This window comes from Rhinopithecus bieti, unplaced genomic scaffold, assembly GCF_001698545.2.
Source record: "Rhinopithecus bieti isolate Rb0 unplaced genomic scaffold, ASM169854v2 scaffold_2735, whole genome shotgun sequence".
Lineage (NCBI taxonomy): Eukaryota > Metazoa > Chordata > Mammalia > Primates > Cercopithecidae > Rhinopithecus > Rhinopithecus bieti.
In genome coordinates, this window is record NW_016804150.1 from 2,442,076 (window position 1) to 2,466,527 (window position 24,452).

A 24,452-nucleotide genomic window follows, 5' to 3' on the forward strand; every position below is an offset into this window, starting at 1 on the left:
TTTTGAGATAGAGTCTCACTCTGTCGTCCAGGCTGGAGTGCACTGGTGTGATCTCGACTCATTGCAATCTCTGCCTCCCGGATTCAAGTGATTCTCCTACCTCAGCCTCCCAAGTAGCTGGGAGTATAGGCACATGCCATCACACCCAGCTAATGTTTTTGTATTTTAGTAGAGATGGGGTTTCACCAGGTTGGCCAGGATGGTCTCGACCTCCTGACCTCGTGAACTGCCCGCGTTAGCCTCCCAAAGTGCTGGTTTAAAGTACCTTTAAAATTTCTTGCAAGGCAGGTCTACTGGCAACAGATGTCTTCAATGTTGTTTGTCTGAAAAAGTTTCTATTTTTCCTTCACTTTTAAGAGATAACTTCACTGAGTATAGTGTTCTAGATTTGTGTTTTTAAATTTTACTTCATTTAAAATATAAAATATACATATATCATTTACCATCTTTACCATTTGTAAGTGTGAGGTTCAGTGGTAATAAGGACATTTAATTATATTTCCCCTCATCTTATTCCCCTTTCTGGTCTCTGGTAATCACTGTTCTACTCTTTATCTTTATGAGACATGTTTTATTTTTCAGTTTCCACATATGTCTGAGAACATGCAACATTTTTCTTTCTGTTCTTGGCTTATTTCACTTAACATAGTCAACTTCAGTTCTATCAATGTCGTTGCAAATGGCAGAATGTTATTATTTTTAACAGTTGAGTAAAATGGTGTACATAATACCATACTTCATTCATTCGTTGATGACCACTTAGGTTAATTTCGTATTTTGACGATTGTAAATAGTGCTAAAACAGTCATGGAAGTATAGATATCTCTTTGATATATTGTTTTCTTTTCCCTTATACCCAGTAGTGGAATTGCTGGCTCACATGGTAGTTCTACTTTTAGATTTTTGAGGAATCTTCATCCTGTTCTCCATAGTGATTCTACTAATTTGCATTCCCACCACAGTGTTTGAGGGTCCTCCTTTCTCCATGTCATTTCCAGCATCTCTTATAACCTCTCTTTTTGATACAAGTCATTTTAACTGGAGTGAGATATCTCATTGTGGTTTTGATTGCATTTCTATGATAATTAGTGATGCTGAACATTTTTCATATACCTGTTAGACATTTTTATGTCTTCTTTTGAGAAATATCTGTTCAGATCTGTTGCCAATTTTTAAATCTATTTATTGTTTTATTTTTTTCTTTTGCTATTCAGTTATTTGAGCTCCTTCTGTATTCTGGCCATTAATTCCTTTTCCTATAGGAAGTTTGCAAATATTTTTTCCCATTCCGTGGGTTATCTCTTCATTTTGTTGATTGTTTTCTTTGCCTTCCAGAAGCCTTTTAGCTTGATATAATCCCAATTGTCCATTTTCACTTTGCTTGACTGTGCTTTTGAGGTCTTACACAATAAATCTTTCCTCAGACCAATGTCCTGAAGCATTTCCTCAATGTGTTCTTCTAGTAGTTTTATAGTTTGAGGTCTTACATTAAGTCTTCAAATCACTTTGATTTGATTTATGTGTATAGTGAGAGATAGGGGTCTCATTCTTCTGCATTTAGTTTTCTGCTTTTCCCTGAATCATTTATTATAGTGCTGCTATAATAAATGCTATAAAGCATTTATTATATTACTTATATTGTTACATATACATTATATATAATAGAATGAATGCTATGATGCATTTATTATATTACTTATTATATATACATTATATCTAATATATAAATTATAGTAATATGAATTATTATTATATTACTATAATGTATTTATAGCACTGCTATAATAAATAAATCTCTCTCACCCATTGACTGGATCTCCCTGGAGTTTTTCTCTCTCAAGCTTGTTTTCACTGAATCTCCAGCAATTCATCAACTACAGATAGGATTTTCCTGCCCCAGCACTGGTTCCTGTGGAGGTTTCAGCATGTGGGTTTCTTCCTCCCTAAGTTTTAATTCTCTGTATTTGCCTGTTGGTCTCTCCAATTTTGGAGGCAGAGGTTTGCCCTGTGATCTCACATGTCATATGGCTCTCAGAAGTGTTGATTTTTCAGTTTGTTCAGCTTTTGGCTGGTTGTTAGGATGTAGTGGTGGCTTCTAAACTTCTTACAAGCCAATCCAGAATCTGGAAGACCATTTGTATTGTCATTTAATTATTTTTCTCAAGTTTGTTTTCCTGGTACTGGGAACTTTGTGACAAAATGGCATTGAATATGCAAAAGTTTAATTACCTCAATTGTTTGATTAAGCAACTGATTTGAAGATTGGTCAGTGAGAGTGAGAAGTCAGCCACAATAATTTTAGATTAATAACAATTTAGAAGGACAATGTTGATTCTGTTCCTTGTGCCAGTAAACAGTGGGTGAAATCTGAAGTCTTTCAGACATCAAGATACAAAATGAAAATATCACTTCTACTCTCAGATGTTTTTAAATAGTTATATGTTAATCATTACAGATAAAGCTTCTATTATGTCCTGACAAAAAGGTGTACCTTGGATGACAAATCTGGAAACTTTCAATACTGAATTTAACTGTAAAGGCACATATGTATGGTACTATTTAGAATTTTTTGCATTTAAGATTTTTGAATGGGTAATCAAAATCATTAATGTAGAAGTTTTCATATTTACCTTGAGCACAAAGGTTTTGTAAACTGGTTTTAAGAAAAAAGTAGGATTTTAAAAGGAGCAATGAAATATATTGTTTAGTATGCATGTTTGACACTTTAGGTTTATTGATACATTCTGCCTTTTGTAAGATGAATACTATGAAAAATGACAGAGAAGCGATTGCACGTCACCATCTCTGTTCTATCCATGTACTGCCAGTGGGCAAAGATTTCTCATTTCATACATCATTTACAACTTCCTACAGTAATTTTACACAGTTCATATCCTTGGTGCAAGGCATAGCAATTATCTATACACATATATGCAGGCATAACGAATATGAAAACCATGCAGTTCTATAAAGAGTTCCGAAGTTCACACACTCCAACCAATAAAAGTTGGTGAAAACCAATAAGTTACCTAATTTAAAAACTTTTTTATTTTAACTGTTACTCTGTTGTGCACCTCTGAACCATGTTATCTCACGAGGTCTTCTTTTAGACTACTGCATATAATAGTAAAATGCTATCTTCAGTTTTTCCAAGGTACTTCTGTATTCCAAAAGTTACATTAAAAAAGAATAACATTAATTTTTTTCTATCTACTTTTACTCTTTTTGTTTCCAAATAGGTAAGAAAAATAAAATATTGCATTCTGGAGTGAGAAAAAATTAAAATTCAATGATTTTTAGTTTTAAATATAAATAAACAGTTGAAGTTTGATGACATTTGACTATTTTGATTTTTCTGAAATTAATTAAAGTTGCCACAATTTTATTAAACTTTTCAACTAACATTGTACACATAACATTTACAGAGATTGTAAAATCCTAAACTGGTACATAATTAATAATACCCAGAAATAAACTTTGAACTCTTTCATATGTTACGTATGATCTAGGATTAAATTTTACTTTTTAAATTTTAAATTTTTTTCAAATTTCTGTCTAAAAAATATAGTGGCTTCCATTATATGTGGGTAGAACAATGAGTAGTAACTAGATCCTTTCAAAACTACAGAAATTGATGCTTTAGATTCAGCAAACACTTTTGAGTTATGCCGGCTATTCATTAATGAATAAATACCCTATCTCCTTTCAAAAATTACTTGATATATTGACACCATATATTCCTACTCCTTCAAAATCATAATTTCTTGAGATTCTTTTCAAAAATCACTGCTTCAAATTTTCTTTTATTAATCTTTACTTGGTATCCATGCTGCATCAGAAAGTATAACATTATATGGAGAAGTGAATGTTTCTCAAAGTTAGGTTCTTGTAGTCTAAGACAAGACGGAACAAATAACTGATATATCCTACCTCTGTGACTCAGTTACTAAGTTCTGGTAAATGCACAAAAAAATTAGAGGCTTATGTTCATTAGTTAAACTCAGAAGAGATTTCTAGTGCTATTCTGACATTATCCACTTTTTTTGTCCTTGGTTTAGCCTCTTTTTGTACTTCAATATCTTCATCTATAAAGTGAAGCAAACAGGATGATTTTATATTTTCTTCATATAAGCAAGATATGCTTTATTGGCCATGACTCCAGACATCTTTGATGTCTAGAAAGGAAACAATATGGCAATTTTTTGAAGGCTACAAAATTAAGACATGGCTTTTTAAAATCTAGATTGTTTTAAAGACTATTGTATTTCACTTCATCTGCCTATAATCTTAGTAATGTTACAGTCAATGACAAATATTAACCCTAGAAATAATTCCATTGTATCTTAATTCTATGAGTAGTCGCATTTTAAAAATAGGCCAGCATTTTCATTGAACACTCAAATCCATATATCTGCTTTCTACAGTTAGTTTTCTTTTGAAAGCCATTTAGTAGGCCTCTTAGAATGCCTGAATAACATAGGAATAAAGTAAATGTCCATTCAAGTGTGATTTAGAGTTCTTGAAATGGAGAACGAAGTCAAAAGCAGTTCTTTTAATGATCTTAAACATGGAAATGACTGTACAAAAGCTTCACTGATGACTTCTCATAGCATTGACCCTAAAGTTGTAGAAAGAGCTATAATTGCAACGTACACACCACAGATGTAGAAAGTCACATTAGTAAATTTCTAGAGGCTAAGTAATTCCTTCTTCTTTTCTAATGTTGAAATTCTAACCAAAGCTATTTTATTTTTGCTTACAACGCTCTCTTTGTTACACACAAATAAAAGAAAAAGTGCAATTGTCAGGCAAAAAAAAAAAAATTAAAAAATTAAATGATAATACAGTTAAACCATAATCAGGTTTTACCTCTTCCTTGTTGATTTTATACTAATGATATATTATCATTCCTTTATTCAAGATATATTCATTCTCTGAGTACACAAAAACTAGCTAAATCTTAACCAGCTAAACCAACTTAAATTAACCAGCTAAATTATTTGATAATAATTAAAATCAGTGTTAGATTCCTGCTATAATAAGGCTGAGTACATGTATTATTTTTCTATTGTACAGCAAGTTATCATAAATGTAGTGGCTTAAAACAATAGACATTTGTTATCTAACAGTTTCTATAGGTTAAGAGTCTGAACACGGATTAGCTGAATTCTGTGAAAGACTGCAGTCAAAGTCTTGTTCAGGACTGGGTTTTTATCTGAAGGGCTGACTGTGGAAGGACTCATGTCTAAATTCACTTTGGTTACTACCATGATTCATTTTCTTGTGGTTGCAGGATGGAGGGCCTCATTTTCTTGCTGGTTGTCAACTGGAGATCCTTGCACGCTGTTGACTGGAAGCCTTTCTCAGCTCCTAGAGGCTGCCCTTAATTCCTTGCTGCATATGCCTTCTAATATTGCTGCTTGCTTCATAAAAGCCAGAAAGTAAAGTAAGTGTGTGTGTGTGTCTGGGGAGAGAGAGAGGGACAGAGAGATTGAGAGAGAGAGACAGAGAGAGAGAGAGAGAGAGAGAGAGACACTACAGTTAAATGGAAGCTATAATCTTATGTAACATATACATATGATTACATACAAGTAATAATGTGCATCCCACCACACCACCTTTGCTACATTCTTTTAGGTAAAAGCATAAGTTACAAGTCTTATCCACATTCAAAGGAAATAAGTCACACAAAGGCATAGATACTAGGAGGTAGGGGTAATGGAGAGACCTTACTACATGTCTGCCATACTACATGATATGGTTTGGTTGTGTCCCCACCCAAAATCTCATCTTTAATTGTAATCCCTAAAATCCCCATAATTCCCACATGTCAAGGGAGAGACAGGGTGGAGGTAATTGGATCATGGAGGTGGTTTCCCCCNTAACATTTACAGAGATTGTAAAATCCTAAACTGGTACATAATTAATAATACCCAGAAATAAACTTTGAACTCTTTCATATGTTACGTATGATCTAGGATTAAATTTTACTTTTTAAATTTTAAATTTTTTTCAAATTTCTGTCTAAAAAATATAGTGGCTTCCATTATATGTGGGTAGAACAATGAGTAGTAACTAGATCCTTTCAAAACTACAGAAATTGATGCTTTAGATTCAGCAAACACTTTTGAGTTATGCCGGCTATTCATTAATGAATAAATACCCTATCTCCTTTCAAAATTACTTGATATATTGACACCATATATTCCTACTCCTTCAAAATCATAATTTCTTGAGATTCTTTTCAAAATCACTGCTTCAAATTTTCTTTTATTAATCTTTACTTGGTATCCATGCTGCATCAGAAAGTATAACATTATATGGAGAAGTGAATGTTTCTCAAAGTTAGGTTCTTGTAGTCTAAGACAAGACGGAACAAATAACTGATATATCCTACCTCTGTGACTCAGTTACTAAGTTCTGGTAAATGCACAAAAAAATTAGAGGCTTATGTTCATTAGTTAAACTCAGAAGAGATTTCTAGTGCTATTCTGACATTATCCACTTTTTTTGTCCTTGGTTTAGCCTCTTTTGTACTTCAATATCTTCATCTATAAAGTGAAGCAAACAGGATGATTTTATATTTTCTTCATATAAGCAAGATATGCTTTATTGGCCATGACTCCAGACATCTTTGATGTCTAGAAAGGAAACAATATGGCAATTTTTTGAAGGCTACAAAATTAAGACATGGCTTTTAAAATCTAGATTGTTTTAAAGACTATTGTATTTCACTTCATCTGCCTATAATCTTAGTAATGTTACAGTCAATGACAAATATTAACCCTAGAAATAATTCCATTGTATCTTAATTCTATGAGTAGTCGCATTTTAAAATAGGCCAGCATTTTCATTGAACACTCAAATCCATATATCTGCTTTCTACAGTTAGTTTTCTTTTGAAAGCCATTTAGTAGGCCTCTTAGAATGCCTGAATAACATAGGAATAAAGTAAATGTCCATTCAAGTGTGATTTAGAGTTCTTGAAATGGAGAACGAAGTCAAAAGCAGTTCTTTTAATGATCTTAAACATGGAAATGACTGTACAAAAGCTTCACTGATGACTTCTCATAGCATTGACCCTAAAGTTGTAGAAAGAGCTATAATTGCAACGTACACACCACAGATGTAGAAAGTCACATTAGTAAATTTCTAGAGGCTAAGTAATTCCTTCTTCTTTTCTAATGTTGAAATTCTAACCAAAGCTATTTTATTTTGCTTACAACGCTCTCTTTGTTACACACAAATAAAAGAAAAGTGCAATTGTCAGGCAAAAAAAAAAAATTAAAAAATTAAATGATAATACAGTTAAACCATAATCAGGTTTTACCTCTTCCTTGTTGATTTTATATTAATGATATATTATCATTCCTTTATTCAAGATATATTCATTCTCTGAGTACACAAAACTAGCTAAATCTTAACCAGCTAAACCAACTTAAATTAACCAGCTAAATTATTTGATAATAATTAAAATCAGTGTTAGATTCCTGCTATAATAAGGCTGAGTACATGTATTATTTTCTATTGTACAGCAAGTTATCATAAATGTAGTGGCTTAAAACAATAGACATTTGTTATCTAACAGTTTCTATAGGTTAAGAGTCTGAACACGGATTAGCTGAATTCTGTGAAAGACTGCAGTCAAAGTCTTGTTCAGGACTGGGTTTTATCTGAAGGGCTGACTGTGGAAGGACTCATGTCTAAATTCACTTTGGTTACTACCATGATTCATTTTCTTGTGGTTGCAGGATGGAGGGCCTCATTTTCTTGCTGGTTGTCAACTGGAGATCCTTGCACGCTGTTGACTGGAAGCCTTTCTCAGCTCCTAGAGGCTGCCCTTAATTCCTTGCTGCATATGCCTTCTAATATTGCTGCTTGCTTCATAAAAGCCAGAAAGTAAAGTAAGTGTGTGTGTGTGTCTGGGGAGAGAGAGAGGGACAGAGAGATTGAGAGAGAGAGACAGAGAGAGAGAGAGAGAGAGAGAGAGACACTACAGTTAAATGGAAGCTATAATCTTATGTAACATATACATATGATTACATACAAGTAATAATGTGCATCCCACCACACCACCTTTGCTACATTCTTTTAGGTAAAAGCATAAGTTACAAGTCTTATCCACATTCAAAGGAAATAAGTCACACAAAGGCATAGATACTAGGAGGTAGGGGTAATGGAGAGACCTTACTACATGTCTGCCATACTACATGATATGGTTTGGTTGTGTCCCCACCCAAAATCTCATCTTTAATTGTAATCCCTAAAATCCCCATAATTCCCACATGTCAAGGGAGAGACAGGGTGGAGGTAATTGGATCATGGAGGTGGTTTCCCCCATGCTGTTCTCATGATAGTGAGTGAATTTTCATGAGATCTGATGGTTTTATAAGTGTTTGGTAGTTCCTCCTGAGTTCATTCTCCTTCCTTCCACCTTGTGAAGAAGGTGCCTTGCTTCCCTCTTGCTTTCTGCCATGATTGTAAGGTTCCTGAGGCCTCTCCAGCTATGCTGAACCATGAGTCAATTAAACTTCTTTCCTTTATAAATTACCCGGTCTTGGGTATGTGTTTATAGCAGTGTGAAAATGGACTAATACACTATATAAAGCTAATACAGGTAATAATGCAGGTATAAGCAAATCACTCCCAAATAAATACATAAATGAAAACAATTGGGTATAATTAATTTTTTGCACGAAAATTAGCAAATTGGACTTTGCTATTAGCAAGCTACATGGCACTCAATAACTAAATCACCTCTGTAGACCCAGAAGAGTTTGGATCCACCTCTGAAAATTGAAGGGATTGACTTTAAATGCCTGCTGAAATCCTTTGTAGTTCAAGACTTCTACAAGGTTTAGAACATTTGGAATAGATAGAATTATTTAATCTATTAATATTTTACTTTTTACACCAGACACGTATCCAGAAGTTTACATCTTCTTTTTCTTCTTCTTCTTCTTCTTCTTTTTTTTTTTTTTTGAGACAGAGTCTCTCCCTGTTGCTCAGGCTAGAGTGCAGTGGCGCGATCTCGGCTCACTGCAAGCTCCACCTCCCGAATTCAGGCCTCAGGCTCCCCACTAGCTAGGGCTACAGGCCATGCCACCACACCTGGTTAATTTTGTTTTTGTATTTTTAGTGGAGACGGGGTTTCACTGTGTTAGCCAGGATGGTCTCGATCTCCTGACCTCGTGATGCGCCTGCCTCGGCCTCCCAAAGTGCTGGGATTACAGGCGTGAGCCACTGCAGCCAGCCAAAGTTTACATCTTCTAATGGCTTATCTCAAGACAGCTAAATCTGGCAAGATTTTAATTTAATGTAAATGTGTTTTTGAGTATCTTTTCTAAACAAGGCAGTAGAAAGTAGTAGGGTTCTAGAGTCAGATACTTAACCTTAAATACTAGCTCTTTCTCTTACAGAGAGATCTTTGGCAAAATATTTAATCTCTTTTTATTGGTAACGTGACATGATAAGAGTACCAAAACTGTTGGATTTTGCAAAGATTAAATGACAAAATATGTACAAAATGTTCAGCACATTGCCTCATGAATATTAATTAACTCATAATTGTTAGCTAGTATAGATTTTATTATCATTACAATATGGTGCATCATTGTGTTAGGCAAGGGAAATATATATAAAATGAATAGTAAAGTTTCTCTACATTGAAGGAAATAATAAAAATGGTGCTTTACTGAAATATTTCCTCTTCTAGAATATGCCATTATGTTTAATTTCCCTTGAGATTTATCAGAAACCAGGGAAGAGTTAAAATTCTTGTTTAATGTGATAAATATGGTTATTTTAATAATTGAATAATTTCTGCTGGATTTTTTCCAACATTTTAGAAGAATTAACTAGGGCAAGTTTTATTTTTTTAATGAAAGCATCATATCTGTCTTATGAAAATGTTCAGTTTGATTCTGTATATTCTGTTCTTTTGAGAGCAGATTTCCAGGTACAACACTTCATTGTTATTAATAAACGGACCATACATAAATTATGCATTAAGAAAAAACAACAGACAAAAGCACTGGCATCTCTTTTGCTAGTTAGAGGAAATAGTTTTAGTGTCTGACACAGAAGACAAGACAGTCAGTGTAATTTCATAGAATTACAAGCAGCCAAATTCACACCCAACTTATCTTTCAAACTCTTTTTTTGTTCTCCACATAGAAAAATCATACAAAATGAGAAATAACCATGAAATGACAATCATTTTGCTTCGGAGAAAAACCCTCATTCACTAACCTTTTCTGAAGACTTTTTTTTTCACTGTCTTGGGTTTTCAGTCATTGAACTTCTTTGGTGACATGGGGACAAACCCCAAATACTGAAAACTGCAAAAGTTGGTGTCTCAGTCCATTTGGGCTGCAATAACAAAATACCACAGAATAGGTAACTTATAAAATACAAAATTTTATTTCTCAGAGTTCTAGAGGCCGGGAAGTTCAAGATCAATACACTGGCAGGTTCATTGTCTGGTGAGGGTCCAGACTCTACTTCCTAGATAAAATCTTAAATGCTATGTGTGTCCTCTGAAGGGGAAAAACACTGTCCTCACATGGCAGAAGGTAAAAGGACAAACGGGAAGAACTCTTCGCAAGATCATTTAAAAAGGCACTCGGCCGGGGCGGTGGCTCACGCCTGTAATCCCAGCACTTTGGGAGGCCGAGGCGGGCGGATCACAAGGTCAGGAGATCGAGACCACGGTGAAACCCTGTCTCTACTAAAAATACAAAAAATTAGCCGGGCGCGGTTGCGGGCGCCTGTAGTCCCAGCTACTCTGGAGGCTGAGGCCGGAGAATGGCGGGAACCCGGGAGGCAGAGTTTGCAGTGAGCCGAGACCGCGCCACTGCACTCCAGCCAGGGGGACAGAGCGAGACTCCGTCTCAAAAGAAAAAAAAAAAAAAAAGTCACTGACTTCATGACTTAATCATCTTCTGAAGGTCCTACCCCTTAATACTGTTACATTGGCGATTAAGTTACAACACCTGAATTTTGGATGGAACACATTCAGCCACAACAGCAAGAACTAAAAAACTTCAATGAAAGTGAGCATCTTTGAATGTTGACAAACACATAACATGGATGTTATGAAGCATGGCAAATATTGATGTGTTTAATGAACACGTGGATGCCTTTTAAGGGAAATGGCACAATGAGATGGATGAAATATAAATCTACTGATACATTTATATTTACTTTTAACTTCAAGGAGTAAAAGGGGGTTATCGAAGAAGTTGAGGAGAGAAATAAAATCAAATAGCTGCATTCTCAGTTGGTGAAAATTGCAACAATTCCTTTTTAGTATGTATCACAATCTTAAATTGTCTTTCCTCCTCTCATTTCCTTCGTTGTTGTTGTTGTTGTTGTTGTTGTTGTTGTCGTTGTTGTTTTTTGACCCATTAGAATGTCAGATCCAAGATTACAGGGCATTTGTATGCTTTGTCTATCACCTAACCCATTTCCTAAAGTTGTATAAGGACATTGTGGGTGCTTAATAAAAATTGCTCAACAAATGAATGAGGAGTAGATTTGGATGTTTTCTGAAACATCTGTCCAAGATGAAATTAACTTATGATGTTAATTTTGGTGTCATCATTCATGTCTTCTTTTTATTCCCAATTAAATCATGTTGTTTTTTTTTGTCTTATAAGTTCTGTTTTGATTGTTTAAGATGCCCAAATAAGATACCAAGGTCAAAAAAAAATTCCTGCCTTTAAATTTAATCCCCGAGTTTCTTTTTTTTTTTTTTTTCTTTTTTAAAAGGTTAACTTTTTTAAATGGTGAATTTGCCAGACAACTTGAAAAAACAAATAGGTCTTTTTCGATTGGGAAGGAGAGAGAGAACCTAAGAGAGATTTTAAGTTGTTTAGCAAATTAATAGTGGTAATGAAACATCTTGAATGAGTTTGACATTAGAAAGTATCTCCAGCCTTTATTTCCTCTTTTTTTTTCCCCGCCTGGTGTTGGTAAAATATAAGTTTCCTAAATACTTTTTGACCCTAGATTTGTTAACTGATCACCCCAATTTGCATTACATTGTCAGATGATTGAATTTCACAGTTTATAGAGCGATATGCGGATAGTTGTTGAAGAACCATTTAGGCTTCCCTTTTAATCCTCTTTGTGAAGGATGTTTTTAAATTTTTAATAGGCCCTATTTCTTGTCTTTTTCCCCAATAAGTGCCTTAAAATACCTGATATTAATATTTTAATAAGATCAGTATATACAATCCGAAACACCACCTTCCCATCCTTCAAATAATAAACACTATTATGGTAAAAATAACAATGATGTTTATTTCAAGCCACACCCTTTATTTTTGAATATTTGTTTTAAAGTTTTTTTGATTTGCTATGTGTAATTGCAAATGGAAACTGTTGAAATACCGACTACCACCACTAAGACGATAAAAAACATTTATAATATTTATTATATTTAAAAGATAATAAAATGTTTTTGCATATTTAAAAAACCGATGCTACTATAGTTGAATTTTGCCTTTGGCCCTAATGGAAATGCACAATTGCCTATAAGCCCCTTTGTTTTTGGCCAGATTTGCCCCCTAAGCTTCGTGGGCAGAACGTGTTTAGAAAACGGGGGGCTTTAAAAACTGGTAAACATTATGTTTGATGCACCCCTCTTTATTTGACTTGTCTTCCGCTTCTGGATGGCCATGAGAAAGAAAAGGTAGCCCAAACTAAAAGTTAGCGAAAGAGAAAAAATGGAACTAGTAAACTCTACAGACGTTAAGGCTTCCCCTCTGATTAAGGCCATACCAATTGGCCCCATAGCAGGTCCATTAAACGTTAATGGGAGTTCGCTGGTGACTAATTCTCCTTGTTAGGGTACTAAAATGTACCCCCTGGGCAGTATCTTAAGAAAGTCCTTCGAACCCTAATTTTTTACTTTCCTCTTAACCTTGATATGTTTTAAGCCTAAAGAATAGGTTACTCTTCCATTACACGACGTCCAATATCATAGTAACTTTAAATATAAAGATCTGAAAATAATCTATTTGGGGAAGAGACTACATTTTTATACCTGGATCCAGAGTAGAATTTTTTAAATTAGTGTTGCCAAATATCAGTACTGGCCCCTTTTCATTAATAATGAAAAAACAAGGCAGAGTAATCTGTAATTTACCCTCCTAGGCCCCCCCCCCCCTATACAAATGAGAAACCTCTTTAAAGCCTCCAATGAATTCAATTAATGAACCATTTTCAGGAGGGCAACTTACTTAAATCCAGGTTCTTACTTTTTTAACCAAGTCAATGTTTTTTTTTTTTTTTTAAGTGAATGCTTTATTAATAGATCATTAATTAAAACATGCTTATGAAATGAGAATTCAAGAAAGAGGTGAGATGAATGAAATACAAAGAAAGTAAAAAACCTGATGGAATATTTAATCTTGTTTTAAACAGTTTGCTTTATAGTGAGTTACATTAGAAGTATTATTTCCGGCTAAAAAATGAATTCAAAAATCTTTTTTTAGCTCTGTATGAAGATAAAACACTACAGATGATATTGCCTGTGAATTCATGACCCTTTTATACTGCCCAGGTTCCCTCTGCTTTTGACATTCAGACTGAAATATTAATCTCATTTTTTCCTTTAAATAATTTCTGCCTGGCTTCTATCACTACCTGGGGGGATGAAGTTATAAGATTTTATTCTTAAAGAATGCAAAAAGAAAAGAACAACTATATACATGAATAAATACTCCACCATTCATTTTCACTGAAATCAGCAGCTGTGCTGCAAAAAAGGGACATGCACAAAATATTTCCTAAGCACAAAGAACACTGGGAAAAGGCAGGCGATATTGCAGAACAGTAAATAAAGCAGAACACTCTCCAAAGGTCTGGGGTTTGGTTTGAATAGCATTCCAGAAGGCGGAATTCCTGCCCAACACCAACATAAACTGCAATTAAAACTGAACTTTATATGTTGCACATATATCTTCTTCTCTGGATTTGTAAGAGTCTCTATGTCTAAATTACAATAGAATCCTTTGAATGTGGGTGGGGCTGGAAAGAAAAGTTACTATTACTAACAAGTCACAGTTTTCAATATGTTGAACCTGATGTCAGACTCCTAGCTATTGAACTTCAGATTCTTCGAGTACTTCCAGCTCATGATCCCATTACTTAGAATTTACTTTGAAGCTTGTAACATTTCGGGTTCGTGCTGCCACTTGCTTTCCTGATCTGTAGGCTCACTGCTGAAGGCTGTAAGCACGCAACTACAACGGGCTTTATGGACCCATTGGACCCAGCTTTCTGGATGATTTGTGACATCGACCTCAAAGCAGCAGAGGAAGAAGATGCTTTAGCTCTTGTTACTTATAAGTTACACTTACATGAAAACGAAACCTTAAGTGGAGCTTCTAAGAAATATGTCTAGTAGTCTGGGCTATGCCAATAACTAGCCAAGCCACATAGCTCTCACAGGTTTAGCACAATTCCATTCTGAATTGTTCTGATTCTTGAGCTGACTCTGTAGGGCACTTTCCATCCCTTTTAAAGAAATAAGGTGTACTTTGGATTAAAAATAATTTTCCTATACAAATATCTTTCCTTTTTTTCTTGAATCTTGAAATTAATGAAAATTGTATTTAGAATTTTGCAATGTCTTTTGAGATAACTAGAAGCACTGCAGGATGCTACAATTATTTGCCACTATTAAAAAAAAAAGTTATTGATGTACTTTGTGCCTTTCTAAGAAGAACAATGTGGTGAGAGTTGAAAAGAATGCAGCTCAAGCTGAATTAAGTACAATGTACCAAGAATATGCAGTGACCTACGATGACATACCCGCATAGTGTGTGTTGGTGTTTTAACAAAAGGACCAATCCCTTCGCACTAAGAGAGTGTCTCTATTGCAGATTTAGGTCTGATGCTCTTCTCCCATCACTTGAATTCCGTGACTCCACTGCTAGTCCTCATTTTGATGTGCTTCCACGGAGGCCTCCTTTGCTCTGTGATTGTTTGGTCCTGCTTTTGCATCAGATTGCAAAAGTGTTCTTCTCTATCTCCCACTGCACCCAAATTATATTAAAATTATCTCTTTATTTGTGTCTCTTTTCCTAAAATGTAAGTACCCTAAGGGTAGGGACCATGCTTCACTGTTCGGCACAACTGGTGCTCAAACTTTGCTTATTGAGTGGAATAGGAAGAAACGAATACACACTTTCAGAAAGTTCTCAGTCTTCCGATTTATAATTGCTGCACATTGACTTTTTAAATAGAGATCTAATTTGCATTACAAAGCCTCTGTCAAAGATATTTCTTTCATTTTAGCTATTTCTACCCAAATTTGCTATTTTACAATTTTGTACTGTGCTTAAAGGTGAGGTTCTTTTTATACCCCCATTACATGAAAATGTGCTTTGCTAGAGCCTTCTGGAAAGTATGTCCTACAAGATGCCTGATGCTGGTGGTCATTTCTGGATTCCCTCTACCCTTAGTGAATGTTCCAAGTATGTTACAGGAATGGAAGCCAGAGCTCTGGCACAAAGAACTGCCTTTACTGACATCCCTGTGGCAGGGACGGCTAGGTCTGTATTACCCTGCGTTATGTGATGATTCAGTTCACCCCAATTTGCCCTTTGGGAACTGCTGTGAAAATTTCTTTTGTACAGTAAATCATGACAGCATTTGGCCTTCATTTGGGGGTGAATGCATGGTTTATATATTGAAGCTATTTCTTTTTTTCCCTTCAGAAATACCATGTGGCATCAATTTGTAAGCACAAATCAAATGGCAGTTTGGGATCCTCCAGACGATCCAGAATATTCTGTATTAAGTTTTTAAAGGTTATCACAGCAATGAAAACCTAAACCTAACATTGAAAAAATTGAGACTCCTTGAATCCCCAAGAATATATCCTTATACCTACAGAGATACTCAACACTAGTTAAAGAAAATCTACTTTGAAACATTTAAAAATGCTGGGGCGTTATTGGTACAGTTCTAGAATTTATATACTATTTAGAAATATGTATATTATATATGTATATATGTGCATTCTATATTTTTTAATCCCAATTTTTTTTTTTTTAAGAAACAAGGTCTCACTCTGTCACCTAGACTAGAGTGCAGTGGTGCAATCATGGCTCACTGCAGCCTCAAACTCCTGGGCTCAAGTGATCCTCCCACCTTGGCCTCTCAAGTAGCGGGGACTACAGGTGCATGCCACCACAGCCAGCTAATTTATTTATTTATTAGATTTTTTTGAGATGGAGGATCACACTATGTTTCCCAGTCTTGTCTTGAACTTCTAGGCTCAAGCGATCCTCCTTCCTCAGCCTCCTGAGTTGCTGGGATTACTGGTGTGAGCCACCACATCCAGGTATATCTTTATCTTTCTATATCTGCATCGATATCATCTATGTATATCTATAAATATCTATATCTATATCTATATCCATATCTATATCTATATCTATAGAGCTAAAATCTAATTTTTCCGCCTAGCCAGCAGAATTTTGTATTAGTTATCTTTAGCCACAGGTGAGATTAGGCTATAGAAAAAAACATCCGTGACAATTTTGTAGCTTCAACTTTCAGATGTGCCATATATGGTCAAATACAGTAATTCCCAAAGTAACTGCTTGCTTCTCAGCCTTCAGCCTCCCAAGGAACATCCCAGGCTCAGCACTATGGGTTTCCAAATTTACCCATTCAACCATACTTGTGGCTTTTGTGGTTGGTCTGTGGCCTGAAGCTTAACTTGCCCAGTAGTTCTATTTCCCAAAATAGGCTCAGGAAGTTTGTGACCATGTTTGGTTTGTTTCAGAGGGTTTCCATATATTTAATGAGGTTGTGAACATATACTAAGATTTGTGTATGGTTCATCAAATAAAACATATCTTCAACCCTCTTTTCACTTCAGTGCGTGGTTTGGAGTGGGCTGTTTTACAAGCACATGTGTTTATCATATGACTTTATTTGGGGACAAACATCTCTCCCTACATTTGGGATACAGTTTCTGAGTAACTAAACACTCAATTTTATCCCTCCCTATTCAAGGACAAATGTTAAGCTGGGTAGCTCTTTTCCCTTATTTTTGGCAGGTTTCTCTGAATGCTAAGGTGTCTTAATTCATCCAAAGGGTCCCTTTATCATAGGAGGATAAGAAAATAGCCTGTACCCTAGAGACCTTTTTCACCCAGAAAGGCATTTAACTGGTGTCTTTCTGTGTTCTGGGGGTGGGGGGTAGGGAGCCTCTTATCAGTTATATGCATTTATGAGAACAATGCATTCCACTGGTTTGTGCACCAGAAGAGGATCCCGGAAACCTTCATCTTCTGTTGCTCAGCCTTGCTGAGACATTAGGCAAATTATTTAGCTCTTAGGTCACTGACTTCTTTTGTTTTTCTATAAAATATCTTCTCCTAGCACAACAAAGGGGCATTATGACTAATACTGATAATAGCTATAAAATTTATTTTTCTTTTTTAAGTCTTTATCATATCACATAGAGCAACAGAGGTGGTCTTTTACTAAACGAACCTTGGTGAGTAGCTAAATGACTCACACAATACCTTCCAGTTACTGTGTAATGTAATAAACCACATTCTATAAATAAGCCAGATATAATAGATAAAATGTATTTCATTTGATGATTCAGATCCAATTCAATAAAGCAGAATATTCCATAGAGTTTATTTTCTCTAATTGCAGGATATAAAATTGATTTTCCTATATTTTCCCTCATGTTTCCCTCCTCCACTCAGTGTTCGCTATAGTTGCTGATTGTGAGAGAAAACTAGGAATAGAATTTGCCATGAAATATAAAACTTCACAAACTTCATGGTGCTTCATTTGAAAAGTAACATAGAGCTGATAGTTTGTATGAAGTTCTGATGGGGACTTTTTTTCTTAGAACTTTACAAGGAAAGGGGAAATGTCTGAAATGGTGATTGCACAATCTTGTCTTGAAGCAGAAGACTCAGCTAGAGCACATCTGGAAACGCCTGACATTCCTCAATATAATTCAAATGATGTTTTAAAAGGTAGTATGGTCTTTTCTACTTCCCGTTGGTCTGGGTCAAGGATTCAGTCAGTACAGTCAATGCACTGATGGGGAGAAGCCCAGGATATGGCTAGTACTGCGACTGTGTTGGTAACCTGCATGGGGCTGAGCAAATCAGGGAGTACACTGAAGATAAGGAGAGTCAGGTACCATTCTTGCAATGTTTATGTAAAGGTTTACACTGTTTTAAAATGAAAAGTAAAATAAAATTTTTAAAAGGCTGACATGGTTTAGAATAACAATTTTACCAGAAGAATAGCTTATGTTGCATTTAGCCCACGTAGAACATTATACATATATAATGTTACATATATTTCTTTATGTTTTTTGTTGTGCACATACATTTATAGATATATTCTTATTGATCTAGTTTCTCTAAGATTCTGACATATTTCAGAACAAAGGAAGAAATCTTACCAGTCAGTTCAGTAAGATAATTGGGAAGGGAGACTTTTAATATGTGAAAATTTATTTTGATCCATAGAAGATGTTAATATTTTTTTCTTAGTTTTGTCTTTCTGATTAAAGGTTTAATGCAACACTGTATTTCTCTTTTAAATGATCAAAAGCGGAATTTGCAAACTTTTGGAATATGTATTTTAGCTCAGATTCCCCACCCCAAATTAATTTCATCTATGTACGCAGAAAGTCTAATTTATAGTAAAGTGCTAAATTAACCTGATTTCCCTGCTTAAAATTAGGTTTACAATAAATTAAGCAGTACCTAATGTGGTTCCTAACAAGGCTCAGGGTACACAATGTTCTTTGGTTGGCCACAAAACACAAGTTCCTTAAGCTGAGATGACAGATTCTTCAAACAGACATATCCTGTACAAGGTGCCTTAAAAGTGAAGGCATTGCTACCATTGGCTTGCAGGCTTTATTTTGAAAAGGAGAATTCTGAAGGAAGGATGTTTGTTTTCTTCTTTTTTAAAAAATAAAATGATTTATAAAACCGCAGGTTTTTTTTTTTTTTTTTTTTTTTGCTAGATGTAAAATCCAAGCTGCAACACTGAACAAAAGCTTGCCAGTCAGCAAAGATGCTACTGCTCTGCACAACAGATAAAACCCAGATATATAGGGAAGTCAAAAGAGTCTTTAAGCTATAGTGTTTAAGAGGCTGTTTGTCTCTGATGTAAAATTAAGAAAATGGTAAAAGCAGCATTAGCATGAGGTGTTCATTCCAAAACTGTCACCGGAGTGTGTGTGGCATTGTGTGCAAAAACAACTCTTCAAGCAAAAACAACTCCAGCAAACTTCCTTCTTCCCTTCAAACCTCATCTTCAATTACAGTGTGGTTCCTACCAAGTAAACGGTTGTTGTCCCCTCTTCAGACCTATGCTGCTTCTGAGCACTAGCCCTGTAGACCATCAAGGCCTAAAAATAGTTGCTGGATTCAGTGAGACATGAAGCGGACAGAAATGGCATCAAGCTAATTGGCAACAAACTCTATGAAACCTACTCAGGAAATCATATTTTTAAGCTGAACACCAAGTGGATTATTTAGCTTGAATGTGAGGCTAACTTATTTTTGTATTTATATTTCAAATAAAACATAGGGGTGTGTTAAAGAAGAACCTCTTTATTTCCCCTGTTATATATTTATTTAATCCTTTTAAAAGTTTTGTTAACAAAATCTTTGGATTCAGTGTTATTTATTTGAAAAGATTGTTATCCACACATTGTGAATAAGAAAGTGGGGCTTAAAGAGGTGAAATGACATGTCCTCAGTCAGAACATAGACAACTTGATTCTAATCTATCAGGAAAGATGATGATATTTATAATTAACCAGAACACAAGGTGCTAAGTTCAATACTCATATTTTGAATAACATAAGAAGTAAAATCCTTTATTTAAAGAATCAAAGGGTTATCAGAAGAGAAGTTATTGGTGGATGGTCACAGAGCTAATAGCCATAATTATAAATGACCTGCTGGAAGATGGAAAGAAAACATAACACAAATCTTACCATTTTCTCTGGTAGTTGGTTCATAACAAAACTCTTAGGTCTTGATTGTTCACTTGGGAGTGTTGCTATTATTACTCAACTTATTTTAAAAAATGGAAAAGTTAGTTGTGGTGGCTCTTGTTGTCTTGAAGAAATAGACTATATTCAAAATAAAAATCGCCTGAACATGTCAACATGATTGCATAATTTTTCAAATGTTGATTCCTAATACACAGATTGTAAGGATTCAGTTCACTGGATGAGATGTTGTTTTTAGAAATGATCTGCCTTCTCTATTCATTCACATTCAATTCAAAAAGTAGGAAATTATTCTGGAATCTTTTTTCTCATTATGGTCTTGATGTGAAATTCATTTCGTGGTTGCTGAGCATCTTGAAAATACAGTGGATGGTTGCAACTACATATTCCTCTCTGGTGATTTTACTACAATCGCTCAAATAACAAATGATAACATGTTTTAGATGGTATATTATTTATTTTACTTGTCTTAATGTTGAATTTACTTAGTGTTTTCAGCAGGAATTCCATTTCAGAATATAAAATAGCATTCTAAAATTCTATAAAATATAGATAATTTAGAAACATGAGTAATAAAATACATAAATATGGTTCAAACATATAATCAAAATAAAATATATGATTTTTATAATATCTTTCTGCTCCAGTTAATCTTTCTGCCCCCATTAATTACTGTAACATACCCTGAGGTAGGTAGAAATAAATTAACTATGTTTAAGCTGTAATGAATTTTTGGCCAGTGCCCAGTAGAAAATAATATTGAACACAAGACAGAATTGTGGCTTCCAGATTTCCATTATAAAGTCTTACATGCTGGGAGAAAACTATAATTTATTATCACAATAACATTTCTAAATCAAGTCAATTTCAAAGAGAAGTTGATTTATTCTGATTTAGGCAGCATTTCCTCCAAATGTGGAAACTATTTTTAAGTTACTTTACCTGGAAAGACATTTTTATCAGATGGCAACAATTTTTCTCATACTTTCTACAGCTTTCTACATCCAAGTTGTGATTCTTCTTAAACAGAATCTAGAAGATATGCAGTACTAATGCTTTAGGATATCATCTCCATTTTTATTGATATAAGTACATCTCCAGAGTAATTTATTTTAGGCCTTTCTACGATGACTTTAGGTGTAGAGTTTGAGGACAGGATGAATTAGATACCTTAGATAAGCCTGATCCTAAAAATGTAGGTTCTGAAATATATTGCACTAGTTTTCAAACAATTAAACAATTCAGTACATAGTCCTAGATAGATAAATATATTTTCCAACTTACGGCAAACTAATTGCTCTGTATAAAGAAAATGTAACTCAGTATTAGCAGTTACTTGATAATGCATTTACTTATAGTCCTGCAGAAAAGGAGATGCTGGCTGGCTGGCTGACAATATTAAGTTGGAACACCCTGGTGTATCCAAATCCTCCTGGGAGTGTCTCTAGGGGCAGGTTGCAGAGCTCCAACCTTCTCCCTGGCCCGTGCAACAGAAGCAGATTTAAGGATGGCCCCAGACTGAGAGAGATGGAGACAGTGATAGAGATAAAGAGCAAGAGCCAGAGTGGGAGAGAGTGTGTGAGAACACCCTTAGAAGGCCGAATTAACATTAAAAAATTACAATGATTTTCTGGATTAAATGTAAAGGCAAGAATATAAGTTTGAAAAATGAACCTTGAAAGATTGTAGAAAATTAGTACACAAGAACATCAGGTAAAAGGAATTAGAGGATTTTTGTTAGCAGCAAACTCAGTAAATTAAATGAGGGAGTTATTAAAAATAAAATGAGGGAGTCCAATTGCTCACTTTATTTTTGTTGTTATTAATGTAATCCTAATAGGAACAGAGTTTCTAGAGAAAAGAAGATGATATCCTGGGGAAAAACAGTTGGTGCATCATTTTCAGTCCTTGTCAGCATACATTTAGAGCACAGAGTATGTAGGGAGAGACTACTAGCATAAGTGGGAGTTCTGGAATCAATATTCTGTTAGTTAAAAAAGGTGAAACTGTTTTGTCTAAAAAGTGAATGAAGGCTGAGAATGTAATAACTCTCTTCAAATATATGAAAAATTATTTCTAGAAAAGACACTAAGCACATTCCCTGTAGTGCCTTAAGAAAGCAATTAGAACAACAAGCAAGGGTTGTAGAGAGGTATATTTTGCTACCATACAGGACAGTTTTTTTCCCCCCAGTCACTATTGCTATTCATCAAGGGACTAGTTTGTCTCAAAGGAGAATATGAGTTTTGCATTACTAGAAATATTCAATATAACCTTTATAATTTTTCTTTTCTTTTTATTTTAAAATAGAATCTGTTTCTAAGAAGATGTGGTTCGAACATACAGAGCTACATAATATGACTAAAATAGGACCTAACAGTAGTGTTCTCCAGCATTGCTCTGACTTTCCTTTTCTGGATGTAACAATGTCACTAAGAAAGGAAGAAAAAGCAAAAATCTGCTCTCAGGGAGATTCCAGCACGATGGAGAGCCCCAAATGGAAGTCCATGCTTTGGTTACAGGGCATACAGTTTAATAAATAAAAAGATGCTCATCTGGGATGCTGTACCAATTATCATATACTAAATAAGGTTACTTATTTCACACTCCATGTAGAAACATCTGTCATAAGCATGTGCCACAGAAGGTCTCACCAATATCATTATTGGCTGTATTGAATTTTGTTTTTAGTTCTATTTTATAAGGTCTGTAGTCTTACTTTCAGTGAGGAAGTGTTTTCTCAGGTTCTCAAGAAAGTAACAAAATGCCAGCATTGCCAAGGTCACCATTGTGACTGAATTATCTTACTGTCTGATTATCCCATCTTCCTCTGCAACGTATCAGCCTGATGACTACGTTCTAATTATTTAAAGCATTATGTAAATCAAAGCAGTGGATGTAATTTCTAGTCTTACTAGATATCATGTACATTAGGTCGAATAACTCTAGAAATGTCGTCATAATCGTGTCATGCCTAATGATGACCTACTCAGCCCCTGCAAACATCATTCAATTACTCATTTCAGCATTGATTTTTCTCATGCTTCTCTTCATGGCATTTAAACAGCTCTCACATCTCCCCTTTTACTGAGGTGTAAGGTTGTATAATGACAGAGATGCCTTGCTTCCAGATTCATAATGTTACACTCTGTTTCAAATCCTTGTGGAGATAAATTGGGGAATCAATACATAAATAATGACATACTTATTTTTAATTGAAATCACTGCTTTCACAGAAAAGGTATTTAAAATTATTTTTGCTAAAAAAATTTTAAATGCCTAAGTACAATAAAAAGATTGCCAATCCTCAGGATCAAGAATGTAATTTGCCCCAAATAACTTTTCTATAAAAGTAGAATTCTTAATGAAAAATAGATTAATACATGTAATTTCAAGATCTAACCTTAAAAATGGAAATAATGTGTCCATTTTAAAAGTAAATCCTATTTACATACACTGTGTTTATTAGAGTTGTTTTGGAATAAAAATTCTCTGCAATTGAGATCAAATTCATTTATTCACAACAATTACAATATCTTTTTCAGCTAAATGTTATGCTATACTCTTCCAAAATCTATTTTCCCTTCACTCAAGTAGAGGCAAATATTCCTTTTTTTTTTTCTTTAAATTGATAGTCCAATTTTATCCTGTCTCTCTTTGGCACATCCTCATTTTGCCTGAGAAAAGTTCCTTAAAAAAATTTCTACTCAGTATTAAAGAAACTTCCAGAAATGGCATCTAAAATATTACACTGGCCCATTTAACTTCACCTTCACTAATTGTAATACATTATACAAAGAGCACTGTGGAAAAGGTGGAACATTTAACTCACTGGATTTGGTTTCACAAACTGTAATACTTTTAAAACATTAGAACGNTGGCACATCCTCATTTTGCCTGAGAAAAGTTCCTTAAAAAAATTTCTACTCAGTATTAAAGAAACTTCCAGAAATGGCATCTAAAATATTACACTGGCCCATTTAACTTCACCTTCACTAATTGTAATACATTATACAAAGAGCACTGTGGAAAAAGGTGGAACATTTAACTCACTGGATTTGGTTTCACAAACTGTAATACTTTTAAAAACATTAGAACGTTTATTTCATCTCCTTTGCAATATATTTTTCTTCCTTTTAAACTAGGCTTTCTAAATTCTCATGTTTAATGTCTCAGCTAAAAGAGCTTTCATAAGCCTTTAAAAGACACTATGATTTGAATTATTCTTGCCCAGAAAATTATTTCTGATGTTTAACTTACGTCCTCCTTTATTCAATTGTACCTTCAAACTATCTTAGAAAATTTAATTTTCTTACAATTTTCCCCTTAAATCATTGTAGGTAATCTCAATATTTTATCTTTCCAAGCACACATAGTACTATTTAAATTTCCAGAAAATCTGAAGATAACTAAGATT

General features: G+C 34.6%; 1 long non-coding RNA gene across 1 annotated transcript in view; it reads left to right on the top strand.

Annotated features, from left to right (window-relative positions):
- LOC108526212 (uncharacterized) overlaps nucleotides 1-23,491 on the top strand; it is a 74,432-nt gene extending 50,941 nt beyond the window's left edge. The window contains exons 3-4 of the long non-coding RNA XR_001884463.1: nucleotides 17,897-18,026; nucleotides 22,346-23,491. This is a non-coding gene — a long non-coding RNA (uncharacterized LOC108526212). The remainder of the gene's footprint in view (nucleotides 1-17,896; nucleotides 18,027-22,345) is intronic.
- Nucleotides 23,492-24,452: the final 961 nt, after the last annotated feature.